General features: G+C 40.9%; 1 protein-coding gene across 1 annotated transcript in view; it reads right to left on the bottom strand.

The window, feature by feature from the left end:
* The window catches only part of LOC114135517 (semaphorin-3D), a 46602-nt gene extending 32509 nt beyond the window's left edge, over positions 1-14093 (bottom strand). Inside the window, exon 1 of the mRNA XM_028002874.1 lies at positions 13882-14093. The gene's annotated coding sequence lies outside the window, so the exon portion shown is untranslated. The remainder of the gene's footprint in view (positions 1-13881) is intronic.
* Positions 14094-16232: the final 2139 nt, after the last annotated feature.

Genomic DNA, 16232 nt, shown 5'->3' with positions numbered 1-16232 from the left:
TTGTTTTATCAAAACATTTTACTGAACTGTGAAATAAGATTCCGCTTGAATCCCAGCACCGGTTTAAACTCTAAGCTGGAGGAGTTTCTCTTTCACTCCAGAGACAAACCAACAAACGGGTCTAGATTAAGACAACCCATCCAGTCAAAATGCATGCTGTGTTTTTCCAGAACTTTGTGGGAACCGGGAAGTTCTGGGAAGAGGAAGCCTCCCCTCCAGTTGTTTCCTTGTTCGGTTGAAGTGCTGGAGGAAATGTTGTCGTCCATGTCCCTGGGGATTCCTGGGAAGAGAGACTGGGCTGATGTCACACTCTGGCAGAGAGCAAACGGACCTCCTGGTTCTGAAACAGCCTCAGAGTTGGTCAGATGATGTTCCAGATGGCATCAGGTTAAAGATCATGAAGACAGCAGATCTTAGTGTTGGTCTTGATCCACAGAATGGAAGATATTGATGATTAATCAGAATATTATTGGTGTAAAATGGTAAACCTGTCAGCTTTTAGTTTTATACAGCCAGACGTAAAACGATCTGACTGCTACCAGGTTCTGACAAAACTCAAAAGCATCAAATAAAACATGAATTGAGTCTCTGCTGTAGCAGTCAGACGAGACCCAAAGCTCCACCTGAAGGTGTTTCCCACCTGAAAGCCAATATTTTCGGTTGGATTGATGACCAAAGTTGCAACATTTGTTACATTTAGAGCTACTGTGGTTCTTCTTCACACCGCACTGTCAAACCAACCAACCTGTTCCCCTCCTCGCCTGTGGGGGCGCTGCATCAAGAAGGGAACGATTAAAAAAATATATCTGAAGAAGACGCTGAGCGCAACTTCCTTCTTCACAAAATGTAAACAAAATTGGAGTAGCGTCAGATTTTAGCAGTTGGAAGATTTCTTGAGCCATTTCTCCTGTTAGCAGTAGATTAGCGTGTTTGTTTTGGTTGTATTTACCCAGAATGCCCTGCGCAGTAGTCCACTTCCTGCTTTTGGAGCGGTCTGCGGTCTGCAATGACTTCTGGGAAAATTTATCATACAGCAAAATTTGTTATTGTGACATCCCTAGTGATGACTGCTGGGTGCATTTCACATTCCTCAACATTTCTGAGAAGTGACAGAAGATGTGTGGGCAGAATGAAGCTCTTTTTCTGCCTTTGTGTGGATATAATCAGACCTGTGCAATGAGAGTGATGCATGGCGGCTGTCTGGTTAGATGGATGGCTGTGGTATTGTGTCCGGGTTAGAGGGGAAAGACCCAGAGTTTGTTTCTTCAGTCTGTCTCCAGACAGCCTGCTGCTGCTCATTCACTGATCGTCTGACCCAAAGCTAGTCGAGAGGCGCTGGTTCTGCAGAACGCCTTCAGCATTTAAAGCCGCACTATAAAACTTTTATAAAGAAAATGTTTCTTGCATATTTATTAAAACTGTCACCATTTCACGACAGTACAATATGGGACAGATAATCTGTGAAAAGATCGATCAGTTCTGAGCTGTCAATCAGAGCCAGGAGGCGGGTCTTAGCGCTGTCAATCAACCTCTTAAAAATGTTTATCCACTGTCATCAGTGGTCATGCTATCTATAGACACCTAGACAGTTATTAGCTTTTAATAGTTAAATATTGCTTAGTTTCAGTTTAGTTTTAGATAGTTATAGTTTTGTTTTTTTCTTTAACTTTCGTTAATTTCTATGTGCAGAACTTCAAAAGATTAAACATTGTAATGTGATTATGTTTACACTTATTGGGTAAGGAATACCCAACAGAAGATAAAATTTTCAAAATAAGCAATAAATCAATTAATGCATTTTTTATACATTAATGTATTATACATGCATTATTAATTTTTGAGTTTTAGAAAAACTCAAACATTTCCATTTGCATGATTTATTATTTTCTCCCTTTCGACCAAAAACTGGATGACAAAGGTCTTCAGGTTGTTGAATTAGTCTCAACTAGAAATTTTATTGAAGGAAAGTTTTGGTTGACTTCATGATTCATTTTATTTGTGGCTTTGTTTATTTATTTTGGATATTTAAAATTTCTTCCACTTCCAACATTAAATGTTCATTAGAATTTAAAGTTTATCGATCTTTGAGAATGTGTTCTTGCATTATTATACCTTTACCTTGAAAATGGTCTCTAAACAACATTATCATTTATTGCAATAACTTCTGGGACAATTTTTCGTCCAGAAAAATTTGTTATGACATGAATTGCACTCAGGAGTGCTGTTGCTGCTAGCCAATGAAAACTATTTGTGTGGGGGGAAAAAACAACTTAATTTCACATCAGCTCTGAAAGTTAACAAACAGATTCATAAGCACGAAACACATCTCTGCTTCGAGTATGTTTTAGTTAGGTTTATAAACTCACAATGTAGTTCCAGCTGGTTAGAGTTTCTCCCCACTAGTTACCGGTTTTATTTATTTAAGTTAAAAATGTTTTCTCGATTTCAGTTTCTGTCACGTCATTCGTTTTTGCCATCCATAATAACGTTGGTTGGAACTCGATGATGCTATCCGCTGCATTTAGGAGATTTTCTGCATTTTCTGTCACCATGGCAACATTTCCTGGTCTCATTTCCGGGTCTGTGGGAGTTCAGGCTGCGGACGGTAACGGAGGAGGAAACCATCTCCTCCGATCCCGTCCCAGACGATTCAGGCGGCAGATCCTTCATTCTGCCTCGCTGGGAAACTCTGCGCTCCGTTTCTGCAGCATTTCTTTCCATCTGAAGGTTTTATTTGGCTCTGTGATCTGAGCCGAGGCTGATTTACAACCCTCCGCCCTGCACCACCCACCAGTGGCTCGATTCGGCCCGTTTCTGACCAGAACCACTTGGAAAACGTTTGTTGTCGTTCACATTTTTATGTCAAACTTTAAAGAGTAATATGCAAGTAGAAGATCTTAGAGGAGCCATTTTCTTTAAGAGCAGCTCAGGTCAGAAAGCAACATCATATTTCATACACAGTCCAGGTGGGAGGTTTGAAAAAAAAAGTCCCAGAAAGGCGGCGCGGCAGTGGAGCAGGAGTAAAGAGCACCATCCATGTATGGAGCAGGCTCACGATAGTTCTGGGTTTTTATTATAGTTTAGTTTTATTTTGTTGTGACTTTTGTCTAATTCAGTTAGTTTTAGTTTTTAGAGTGTGTTTCCTAGGTTTTATTAGAAATTATTAATTTAATATTGTTAGTTTTTTCATACTTTGGTTAATTATTTAGGTACAGAATTCAAAAAGGTCAAAATATTGTACTTTGTTTATATATACACATCGACAAAGTAATAAATACTAAACAGAAAATAACATTTTCAATAAATGTATTCACTTATCGCCACTCTTGCATTTTCTCCCAACTTTTGTTGCTGCCTTTTTGGGGACCAACTTAAGTACCGCCAGGAGGAGTATGGAGTCCTGTAAATGCCAAAAGTTGACAATGAAAAAAAATCTATTTCACATCAGTTCGAAAGGCTAATAAATAGATTAATAAACACAAAACAAAAGAGATTATCTTATTTTAGAGATATAAACTCTAACTGGAATATAGTTCCAGTTAGTTATAGTTTTTTCCCATTTGTTGATGTTTTTATTTAATTCAGTTAATAAAATGGTTTCCTCACTTTCAGTTTTTGTTATTTTGATAGTTTTGGTTTAGTAACTTTGATCGGGTCCCTGCTGCTCCTCAGCCTGACTGACAGCCGTCAGCGGCTTTCTTTACTCCACAGACAAGAGCTGAGGAAGATGATGAAGAGGAGGATGCAGACCTGAGGGAAGCTGGGAGTTCAGGTTTCCCATGCAGCCTGGTCTTTGTCTCAGCGCCATTAGGAGTCCGCAGGCTCCGCCTCCCCGCTGCTGGTCCCAGTGTTCCCAGCAGATCCAGTGAATAGATGCTCCTTTCACTGCTCACCAGGCCTCCTAATGAGGGGCGGTGAGCGTCAGTCAGCTGGATCATGGTCCCAGTAAGACCAGATCTGTGTGAATGGTTTCCCTGACCCGCAGGTCCAAACCCACCAGAACCAGAGTAATCCCTTTCAAACCCGTTCCCACGTAGGTCCAACCCATTCGGATCATCTCTTCTTTCAGAACGTAGAAGAAGAACATAGACGTCACTTAGCAGCGCCCTGATTACGTTAGTAATAATGGCCGCTGACGACTTTGAATGAATTTTAAAGTTCTTCAGAGTCGACAGCATCGATACCAGATCAGAACCAGACGAAGGGCTTGAGAAAGAAGCAATCAAACTGTCGGCACCGATAGCTTCAGTCATATTCTTCTTTTTTATGACAGTTGACAAGCAACGTTCAGATGCGCATTACCGCCATCTGCTGGACTGGATCCGGACGCTTAGCTTCAACCGTCGTTGCTTACATCAGGATTTATTGCATTTTGCCTCTTCTGGCGTAAAATGATGTCTCACTTCATTGGTGTAAAGGTTGGATAAATGCGCCATGACTGTTCAGAGCGAGGTTATTATAATAAACTAAAACTAACAAGATAACAACTGACTGAAACTCTTCAGAGATTTTAGCAGGAAGTCCGCAACAGGAAGCAAAACCTGGAGTTTCAGACGTGAAGCAGCAGCTGATTGAATCAGAGCCAACAATGTTGTTGTTCATGTTTTTAGTTCAAAAGGCCAAACATCTCGCCTAATTTCCTGGCCCAACACCTCCACCTTCTCACCAAGATTAAAGCGAAACCAGAACATTTCAGACTAAATTTGGATTCAAACTTTTTTGTTGTTCCTGATTTCAAAGCAGTGAAACAAAGAGAAACGCTTCCATTATTAGATTCCTCTCCGGCATCAACTAAAGCATTTCCAGATCGCTCCTTCAGCTACACCCCGAGCTGTGTGGACGATGCAGTGGTTACAGCAAATTAAAGGGAATTACGGCTAATCCACCGCCAGCATTTTGCCTCATTGTAACACATGACTTCCTGCTGGAGCCACGCTGATGTAGGGAACAAGATTAATGTCTTCATCTCTGCCTCGTTAGGCGCTTTCTGACTGCCACCAACTGCTCACACATGTAGAAAAACAACGATCAAATAAAATCACACTGAGCTCATGAAACATTTTACCCTGCAAAATACCTCAGATCTAATCAGATTTCCCTTTCTCTAACGAGTACATAGAACAGATTTCATCCTCATTGAGGTGATTTATTAGTTGGAAAAGCCAACAGGAAACTAATTGGTGCAGGAAAAAGTTTTAGTTTTCAAAATGGCTTCATTATTCAGACTAGAAATGTCCATGGTGATGATTAAAGCTGGACAGAATCTGTCTTTCATGTCTTATTTTGATTAATGTGGTTACGTTGGGTTATGTAGAAGGAGATCCAGCTAAAGCATATCAATAACCACTAAACCTTTCCCCCAAATCTGGTTGATCCCTTGAGTTTAGGACCTTTCATCTGTCTGAATGAGTTCAACGGCCGAAATCAGTCCAGTATCAGACAGAAGCTGAGAAAAAAGCAACTAAAAGAACAATCTAGACCTTCAAACAGCCTGGAAGACTAACAATCAGGATCACTTTAAGAGACTGCTGACCAGTCTGACTGCTTGGCGTGAAAACAAAAAGTCAGAAAATGCAACCTGCCACAATGAACCGGACTCTCATGAAATGTTGCAGGACTCCTCGAGTTTGTGTGCTCAGTCCACAGCAGTTGACACTATCAGCGAACAGCATCCAATAGAAAGCAAAACCTGTTGATTGATGATAAATCAATATACAGTGTGGAGGTGAAAGAGCTGGAGAGCTGCTGACAATCTGATCCACAAAACCAAATAAAATTTAGGAGGCTAACCCTGGAGGTTACATTAAACAAATCATTTTTAACCAGTTTCTTTAAAACAATGAAGAAAAGATCTGAAAGCCATCGGTCATTTTAATGGATTACAACATGTCTGGTGCAGCTGAGCTGCTACAGAGCGTTTATGGGATCAGAAAACTCCTGGTTCAGAGAGTCTTGCCAACTTCGGATCACTTCACTTGGAGAAACGTTCCCTGATTTCCAAACTTTGGCTGAAGTAGCGCTTGTACTTCCAGTGTGACAGCAGAGCTCAGATTCAGCCTCTAGATCAACATCAAAACAGCCACGAGATTCACCCAAAACGTCATGACCACAGCCTCTGCAGCAAGACATTTCATCAAACAAAGATCAACCTCTGTGGCGACCTCTTTGTCTGCGGCGACCCCCACAGACACAGCAACCAAATATGTAAAGAAACATCAACTTTTAGGATGTTTCTTACTCACTATTCAATAATTATTACATTCATTTAGCGTAAATGCTGCCTCATACCATCTGATTTTATATATATATACATAAGTAAGAAACTAAGGCGTGTTCCAGGGTCAGTCTGCTGTCCTGTTACTGAAAACATCTGACTAGTTTGTTTGCTTGATTAAAATTTCACAGCTTAGTTTAGCATTGAGCAAATAATGAACACAAAATTATTTAAACGCTTTTATTAATTCAGTTATTTTTTTGTCTCAAGAGTACTTTTGACCCACATGAGGAAAAAGTCTGACATGTCCAACTTTACAAAGTGGCTCTAAAAGCATCATTATCCTCCATCAGAAGCTGCTGCTTAACAAAGTTAACAAAGATCTGCTGTTACAATCTGTTGAATCCATTTGTTCCAATATAATCACAAAATGCTGGTAGCAGCTGGACAGTTTGTTTCCATCAGAGGAAACCTGCAGGTTGGCACGCCGTCACATAAACCATGGCTGCCATATATAGAAGCCTTCGCTTCCACACATAAATACTGGAAGTTATTGTTTCTGCATACATCATGCATCACTGTCTGCTCCCTGCTGGGCTCCACTTTGTCTGCAGACGTCCAGAGAGACACAGAGCAGAGCGGGACCAACACTCACACACTGCGCTCTGTGTTTGATTCACGACCTCAGGGGACACATTTATTTGAGTCACCACGGGACAATGTGGCCCAATTTATTTTAACGCCATTATTTCTGCTGGTTGTTGCCGTAGCTCTGCAGAGTAATAATATTTATGCCACATGAGGGCTTTATGTAAACCAGTTGTGAGTTTACAGTCATACGCCTGAATGCTCACGTCAAGAAAGATTTGAGCTCATGGTTATCCACCGTCCTTCTGCTGAAAACATCGAAACCACATCAGCTAGGGGGCGCTACAGGGGAAACACGTAGCGCCAGAAACAGAGCTGCAGTATGCAACTTTTATAAAAAAATATTTTAGTTGTAACAGAATTGTGTAAGCAAGGTGGGCAGAGTACCCAAAAACTGTAAAGTAAAAGTAGCACTACCTCAACAGATCTTTACGCAAGTCAAAGTAAAAAGTAGCCGTCCAAGAAATTACTCAAGTAAGGGTAAAAATTATTTGGTAAAAAAAAAAAACTGAATAACTCATCAACTTATCAATCATTTAATATTTAAAAATATTTAAAACAATCAAGCTTCTCTGCCTTTTCCCAGTGCTAGCAAGAAACAACAAATCAGAGCCAGGAGTCTTAGTGCTGTCAATCACAATCTCAAGTGGTGCTGCCCATCCCACCTTTTTTTCACCCCTTTTTTTCTCACCCCCTTTCTCTCTGCTATGTTGTTAGCAAATGCTAAGTAGTGCTATTAGCACATATAGCAGCGAGTACATGAGTATGATTGACAGCGCTAGGACCCTCCTCCTGACTCTGATTGGTTATTTTTAGTCAGGAGCAGTGGAGGAGGTCGATCTTTTCACAGATCATCTGTCTCATAACAACCAAGCTGCACTTTAGACCAAAAAACAATGAATTTGCTTTTTGATAGTGGCTAACAGTCGTGTATGCGTGTGCGTGTGTGTGTGTGTGCATGTGCAGGCGTGTGCGTGTGAATGTGAATGTGCATGTGTGTGCGTGTGTGTTGTTGGCGCCAGCTCCCTTCGCTGCTCACAGGGCTGCAGGAGGAAGGAAGCATTCGTTTGGACACAAAGAGATGATTGTTGCCTCAGCTCAGATAAGCAGCTAATTAATTAGCTCAGCACTAAAAACAACCAAACAATAGAGGAAGACGAGGACGAGGCATCAAGCTGCGACTCCTTCCTCATTAACGTCACCTCCAAGTCATCTCTCCCAGTTAAAGAGACATTTCAGAGTTAATCCCCTCCAGTGACCCTGTGCAGGCCTTGACCTTTGTCCCCCAGCATCACCTCCTCAGCTGATGAGGTAACAGCTCTCCGCTCAGCTGTTGTCTCCTCTGAATGTGAGAAATTGACGTGAGCCCGGCTGGGTGGTCCGCTCGGCTCCGACTGAGAGCGCTCACTGATCTCAGTCTGACTTGGAATAAAACTTGTTGGATAAATAATTTTTTTTCCTTCTGGTTTCCTGTCTGGCTCTGCTGGGACTTTTGCAGCGGCATTCTGACCTCTGACGTCACACCGTGCACACGTCCAGGAGCTTCTCATCGTGCAAATATTGGCTCTTATTAAGGCTAGACAAGAAAGCAACAACAATATACAGTATATCACAATAGACATGTGATCAATATCAAGAGATAATACGTCTGATAGAATATTCAATAATCAGTACATAATATTCATTGAGCTCCAATCCATTCTGGGAGATGTAGGCAGAGGGAAAGGCTTAGCTGCTCCACCTCTTAAAGTTGGTGGCATCAACTGATTCGCTCACTCTTTGGTTACCTAGCAACAACCTGCTGGGTAACAAGCAGTTTGAAGTCCCCTCCCCCCAACTTCGGTTACCTAGCAACAACTTGTTGACTAACTGGCACAGCAGCAGTTCAAGGTTTCACTACTGTACCTCATAACTGTTTTAAAATAAAAAACAACAGTTTTGAGTTAAAGCGGGATAAAACAAGAAGGGTCATGCCACTAGTTAGTCGTAAATTCAGATATTGAAAACAAAATAACTAATCAATAATTACTGACTATATTGACTACAATGAGACGCTTATATTGTGATAAGTTCAGCCCTAGTTCTTATCCAAACGAAAAAAGCTCTGAGGTCAATCAGACCGACTTTAAATTTGCGGAAGTTTGCGTGTTTTTCCTTCCAGTAACTGAGGAGTTGTTTCCTGTATCTTTGGTGACCTCCCGCTTCATCAAACCAGTCCACAGTTGGACACGTTGCAGATTAGAGGACAATAACGTCCATTTTTCTGACCCCATCTTGTTGACCTGGATCCAGTCAGGAAACGGCTGCAAAGGAAGGAAGTCAACAAAAACTTGTTCAGCTGCGGAGGACAAACAGCGGCGGCAGGACGGACGCTCTGACAGTTCAGAGAGAAAAATACACAGAACCAACCGGAACCGACCAGTACCAACCGGAACCAACTAGAGGCACAGGACCCACTGATATGTCATAACATATTTTACTAGACGATAAATTGTCCCAGAAATTATTGCAATATTGTTTTTGAGACCATTTTTGAGTAATATCATTTGAATGGCATAATAATGCAAGAACACATTCTCAAAGATCAATAAACTTTAAATTCTAATAAATATTTAACACCGGAACTGGAAGACATTTTAAATATCCAACATAAATACACAAAGCAACAGAAACAACAAATAAAATGTATTATGAAGTCTCTGTAAATAAATTTGTCTTTCAAATAAGGGCTAGTTGAGACCAAAGCACCAGACTTCTGTCATCCAGCTTTTGGTAGAAAGAAAGAAGAGAAAACCAAATCATGCGAATGGAAATTATTGTGCTTGTTTTAACTTAACAGGCATTTAACTGATCTATTGCGACAAGTCTATGTTGCATGTTGTATTACAGACATTATAGTCTGAGGCTGAATCACCTGCAGGAATCTGCATTACGCTCCGCTGTGCATGTTGTTCTGTTTTTAGTCTTAGTGGAAGATGATCATCAGACCCAAACTAAGGCAGCGATGAAGACAAATATATTCAATAAAGGGGAAAATCAGGTCTAAAACATGATTTGGTCTGTAAGAAAGGGGAAAAGCGCATTGGTTGGTTGGATGGCTGATTGGTTGGTTGGTTGGTTGGTTGGTTGGTTGGTTGGTTGGTTGGTTGGTTGGTTGGTTGGTTGGTTGGTTGGTTGGTTGGTTGGTTGGTTGGTTGGTTGGTTGGTTGGTTATTTGATTGATTGGTTGGTTGGATGGCTGATTGGTTGGTTGGTTGGTTGGTTGGTTGGTTGGTTGGTTGGTTGGTTGGTTGGTTGGTTGGCTGATTGGTTGGTTGGTTGGTTGGTTGGTTGGTTGGTTATTTGATTGATTGGTTGGTTGGATGGCTGATTGGTTGGTTGGTTGGTTGGTTGGTTGGTTGGTTGGTTGGTTGGTTGGCTGATTGGTTGGTTGGTTGGTTGGTTGGTTGGTTGGTTGATTGGTTGGTTGGATGGCTGGTTGGTTGGTTGGTTGGTTGGTTGGTTGGTTGATTGGTTGGTTGGATGGCTGGTTGGTTGGCTGATTGGTTGGTTGGTTGGTTGGTTGGTTGGTTGGTTGGTTGGTTATTTGATTGATTGGTTGGTTGGATGGCTGGTTGGTTGGATGATTGATTGGTCAGGTGGTTCCTCTCTGACCCCTGACCTCCAGAGCTGCAGCAGCCTCTCTTATGAACCAGCTTCCTCTATTTCCTGGACTGTTTTTCTTCCCACAGATGTTTGGAGCTTCAGGCCTTCAGCTGTGGGCTGGAAGACGAAGAGGAGGGGGATTCTCCCGGCTGCTGATGAAGAGGATGTTTTTCTGGGCTTTTCGGCATCAGTACGCATTCTGCATATTTCATGTGGGTGTTTAGTTGTTTAGTTTTCAAATGTTTTTATGATGGGATTTTAACTTGCAGGATGATGAAACGCCGAGCAACAGATTCCAGTGACTCCTGGATGATTTATGAAGGTTCAGTCGGAGCGGGGAAATCCTCCTGCTTCGTCAGATTCCTCTGAGGCGACATCGGAGGAGGAAGAGCAGAGAACTGCAGGACAGGACAGCGAGGAGACGGCGAGCGGCATGCAACCACGCCTCACTGTCTCCAAGATAAATACGCTGCAAGGAGCCAAACAGCTGTCAGAGTAAAAACTGACGTTAGGAGAGTTATTTCCTCATCCTCAGCTTAGATCGTCTCTTCAGGGAAACATGGAGTCATCATGGGTATGAAGGGGTTAAAATGATTTTGTTAAAGTTGACGCAGAGCAAACCTCTCAGCACTTTGCTCCTAGAAGCTAGCCTAACACTTGGACCAGAGTTTCAGCTTTAAACTGATACAGACAGACCAAAAGATGACCTGCAGGTTAAGAGAGCCTGACAGTAAACCACGGCGAAGGCTCATGTTACTGAGGGGAAACAAGCAACTCTGGGCCCAGAGAGCAGAGGGATCAAACTGGTTTAATTCCCACTAAAACATGTAAAAAAAAACCTAAAGCACTATGTGTTTTCCATTATGCTGTCATTTTATAGCACAATCAAGCAACTATGATAACTTCAGATGTTGACTTAAAGGAATTTTTACTTTGTAATTTAATGACTTGAAATTGGACCTCTGTCTCTTTAAAAACTGCTGCTACTTCTGAAACTGCACCTCCAAGTAATCACAACATGGCCCCTTTAACAACATAGCACTGAGAAGTAGCTCCAGTAATCAGTCAACAGATGCTCAGTTCCACCAGGTGTTTGCTGATTGCTGCTGGCTAGTCTGAAGGAGCTGAGTGGCAAACTGCTCCGGGAGGCAGAAGCTCAGAAACAGAGGAGCTGCATCTTCAAGGCATTATTATGCCTTTACCCTTATATTATCATTTATCGCAATAACTTCTGGGATCAATACTACACACTACGGTGCGTTCAAGTTCTCTGCTAACATCAGTCATACAGGGATTTTCCATGATCATCCTCACCATCCAGATGTAAACAGCTGCTTCTGAGGCAAAACAATGACACAAAACAGGCAGGAAAACACACACACACACACACACACGCAGGAAGCAGCAGAGGGGGTGATGCTGACTTCCAGAACAGGAAAGGCCGAGACAATGAGGGGAAGTTTCCCTCTCTGATCTCTCGTTCCTCTCTGGTTTGACCGACTCTGCTGCAGGTCCATAAACGCATCAGGAGGATTTCCTCCACCACATCTACGTCTCTGGTCTGAACCGCTTCAAAACTCATTTTTCACTAGAAACAATCCGGTTTACGAAATCTCAGTCTCAGAGTGTTCCAGAGTCACCTTGGTAATGCCTCCCATCAGGCAGATTACACATCATCGCTGAATGATCCAGAAGGATGTTTAATGATCTTAAATCACCAGTACGTCTGACTGAACCGAAACACAACTCAGTGACGTCAGAAACATCCAAACCTCCAATCAGAGGAAACACACCTGGTCCAGTTTGGTATGACACTACTGAGAACTCTGGGTCAACATGAGTGGACCCGAGCCAAAGCTGATTTAAACAGAACCAGGATCATTAATTAGTATAGAGATAACTGAATTTATCATTTATCGTGATAAATTTATCATTTATCGTGATAAATTTATCGTTATAAATGTATCATTTATCGTTATAAATTTATCATGATAAATTTATAATCATGATAAGAATTTTGATTTATCATTGCCATCCATCCATCCATCCATTTTCTGGTCACCCTTGTCCCTAATGGGGTCGGGAGGGTTGCTGGTGCCCATCTCCAGCTACGTTCCGGGCGAGAGGCGGGGTACACCCTGGACAGGTCGCCAGTCTGTCGCAGGGCAACACAGAGACACACAGGACAAACAACCATGCACACACACACTCACACCTAGGGAGAATTTAGAGAAACCAATTGACCTGACAGTCATGGTTTTGGACTATGGGAGGAAGCCGGAGTACCCGGAGAGAACCCACGCATGCACAGGGAGAACATGCAAACTCCATGCAGAAAGACCCCGGCCGGGAATCGAACCCAGGACCTTCTTGCTGCAAGGCAACAGTGCTACCAACTGCGCCACTGTGCAGCCCATCATTGCCATGATAAATTCCAATTAAAGACGCTTGAAACCCACCAAAACACACCAATATTGTCTGGACTGTTGTTTTTATCCACTCTTTGTTCAATGAGAGTGTCGATAAATATAAATATATAATTAAATACAGTTACTGTGTGCAGTTTAGTGATACAAATCACACTTCTGTATGTGACAGTTGTCCTAAATAAATGTTATGTTTCTCAAGAGCATCATTTGTGTGTTTGGGGATCATGCTTGCTGTGCCATGTAGTCAAAAAACATACAATTAGCTAAGAAAAAAAAGACAGAAAAAACAAGTTTTTATTGACACTTTTTTCATTATCACACCTAAAAATATCAACTATATAAACTTTAAATCCATATCGCCGTCTCTACTTTACATCCATCCATCCATTTTCTGTTCACCCTTGTCCCTAATGGGGTCGGGAGGGTTGCTGGTGCCCATCTCCAGCTACGTTCCGGGCGAGAGGCGGGGTACACCCCGGACAGGTCGCCAGTCTGTCGCAGGGCAACACAGAGACATACAGGACAAACAACCATGCACACACACACTCACACCTAGGGAGAATTTAGAGAAACCAATTGACCTGACAGTCATGTTTTTGGACTGTGGGAGGAAGCCGGAGTACCCGGAGAGAACCCACGCATGCACAGGAGCAGGGAGAACATGCAAACTCCATGCAGAAAGACCCCGGCCGGGAATCGAACCCAGGACCTTCTTGCTGCAAGGCAACAGTGCTACCAACTGCGCCACTGTGCAGCCCTCTCTACTTTACAACGTAAAAATAATAAATTATGATACAAGCAATAAACATGACAGTTTATCAAACGCCATCATCAAAATCATAAAGCAAATCCACATTAAATATATTGATCAATGTTCCATTATCCATTTTACTACTAGTCATAATTTAACCTTGATTAAACCGACTGCAGCGGATTAAAACTCACCGAACCGGATTTCTGCTGCCGGGATGTGGACCTCCGGACCGGTACCAGGGTTCTGCTGCCGGGATGTGGACCTTCGAACCGGGTTGAGGAGGTTTCTATCTCAGTTCAGTTAGAAGGAGGAAAGGTTCTGGACCGGGTCCAGCAGGTACCACTCTGCCCAGAGATGGTCCAGATAGAAACTAACGGAGAAGTTCAGCTGCCGCTGCAAGCTGTCTCACAGTGCTGCGTTCACGAACCGCTCGGGAATTCTGCTGAAAAGAGACCGACTGACTCAGTTTAGTTTAGGAATTCAAATGCTAATATACTTTATTAATGAAATGTTATGTTATTCATATTAATTTAAGATTCAGTCATTGTAGATTTTGATGGCTTTTGGACGGAAACATTTCCTGTTCGGTCTGTATTACAGCGAAGTTGAAGAAACTTCTGACTGAAGATGTTTCTTCTAAGACAGTCACATGAAGAGGATGTTCATAATTTGTTTTTATTTTATGTAAAATCCTTCTTTGAACGTTGGTTTTAATTAATTTTGCTTCACCTGTTTGGTGATTTTGCTCCTGTTGGCTCAGCCTACTGATGAATTTTTCTCAATTTATTCTTCTTTTCTTCTATTTAATATTTGTTTTCTTGCTCATTTAATTGACACCTGGGTTTTTATTCCTGGGTTTCATTTTTGTTTTGATCTTCACTCAGTGTTCGGAGAACAATTTTATGATTAAAATCGATATAACGTTCTTCTAAAACCATGTTATTGAATAAACATCCTTCTAGACTAATTTATTCATTAACACGGAAAAAAAACATCTGAACTTTGCAAAGCACCTCTAAAAGATATAAATGACATGAAAATAGGATGTGCATAGACACACAAAAAAAAGTCTAAAGAGAGAAAAGGATCAACAGAAGGAAACTAAGATGGTGGAAAATCAAAGCAGAGACCCGGTTCTGGTTCTACCTGCAACAAGAAGTAGCCAAAATAAATCAATAAAATTGAATAAATTACAAAAATCAAAAACAAAATAACAAAGTAAAAATAAATTGAAAATAAATGAAGGATTGATTTAATTTTGAAATAAAAAAAACTTCTATTTGCAGCTAAAATAACATTTTTACAGTTTTATGCATTTGTGTATTTTTCTCTGTGCAGGTTTTTTCTTTGCTTTGTATTAATTTCATTATAGGCAAAGTTTAAAAAAGTAAGTTGTTCTAGATTTATGGACAATTTCCGAAACATTCTGTATTTGTTCTTAAACAGATCCTTAAAAAATAGGCTAATTTCTGGAGGTTTTCCTTCATCTGTGCATAAAATATAACTGATTAAGTTGCAGTAGCCTCGCCTGGCCTGAAGGTGGCAATGTAGAGCCTCCAGGTTGTAAAATATGTTTTATTATTTAGGAAAGCAAATGAATCCAGTTCAGCTGCTGCTCTGTTATCTGTTTGCTTTCTGTTTTCAACAACAGGTGAATAGGAGAACAAGAAACCGTAGAATAGGTAAAAATATATATTTTTTAACATCAGGAAATGAGAATAACCCAATTGTATTGATCTAAAATATAAATATGACTTTAAAATATCAAAATAGAGCCATGAATGTTAGAAAAATGCTTGCTTTAAAAGCTTCAGCAGGCGAGACATGGACAACTGTAATTCACCTTAAACAACAAAATAGCATAATTAATTAGCAATTAATTATGTTTTCATGTTTCCCAGATTACTGACTAAAATTTTATTATCTAACTTTAAATGATTCAATGTCACATTAATAATCTCAGAGTCAGAAAAATCAACAAAGACCCCCAGTTGAAGCTATTTTCATGTGACTTCTGGAATCCAACAGGGCAGAAAAACTACCAGAAACTAATATTTTTCATAAAAACAGATTAATATTAAAGGTTTCTCACATAACTTCTGTTGATCTGTTTAATTTTATCTTTATTTATGCCTTGATATATTTTCTTTCGTTATACAAACACGTTTCTCTCTTCTTTTACTTCACAATAATAATATGTAGAAATATCTTCATCTTCAGGATGAATTTATTGTAAAATGGGCAATAAACAGGTCAACGTATGTTTACAGTACATGAATGTAGTGAGAGTTCAGGTTTTATATCCCACAGGGCATCACGTCAGTGAACGCACCTCGGGATCTTCACCACATTTTAGAGCAGCGCTCCCCCTGGTGGCAACGTAGCGTTAGCACTAGCTTTACGAATAGATCAGGAAGCAACAGGAATCCAGAACCATAAACAACAAACATTCAGTCCATTGACAGATACTTTACTCTAAAGATTGGATATAAATAATATCTTAATATTTAGGCTTGTTTTTTTCATCTTTGCATTTTACTTC

Source organism: Xiphophorus couchianus, chromosome 20, assembly GCF_001444195.1.
Source record: "Xiphophorus couchianus chromosome 20, X_couchianus-1.0, whole genome shotgun sequence".
In the NCBI taxonomy this organism is placed as follows: Eukaryota; Metazoa; Chordata; class Actinopteri; order Cyprinodontiformes; family Poeciliidae; genus Xiphophorus; species Xiphophorus couchianus.
Note: the sequence above shows the minus strand (reverse complement) of the source record. Positions and strands in the feature narration are given on the sequence as shown.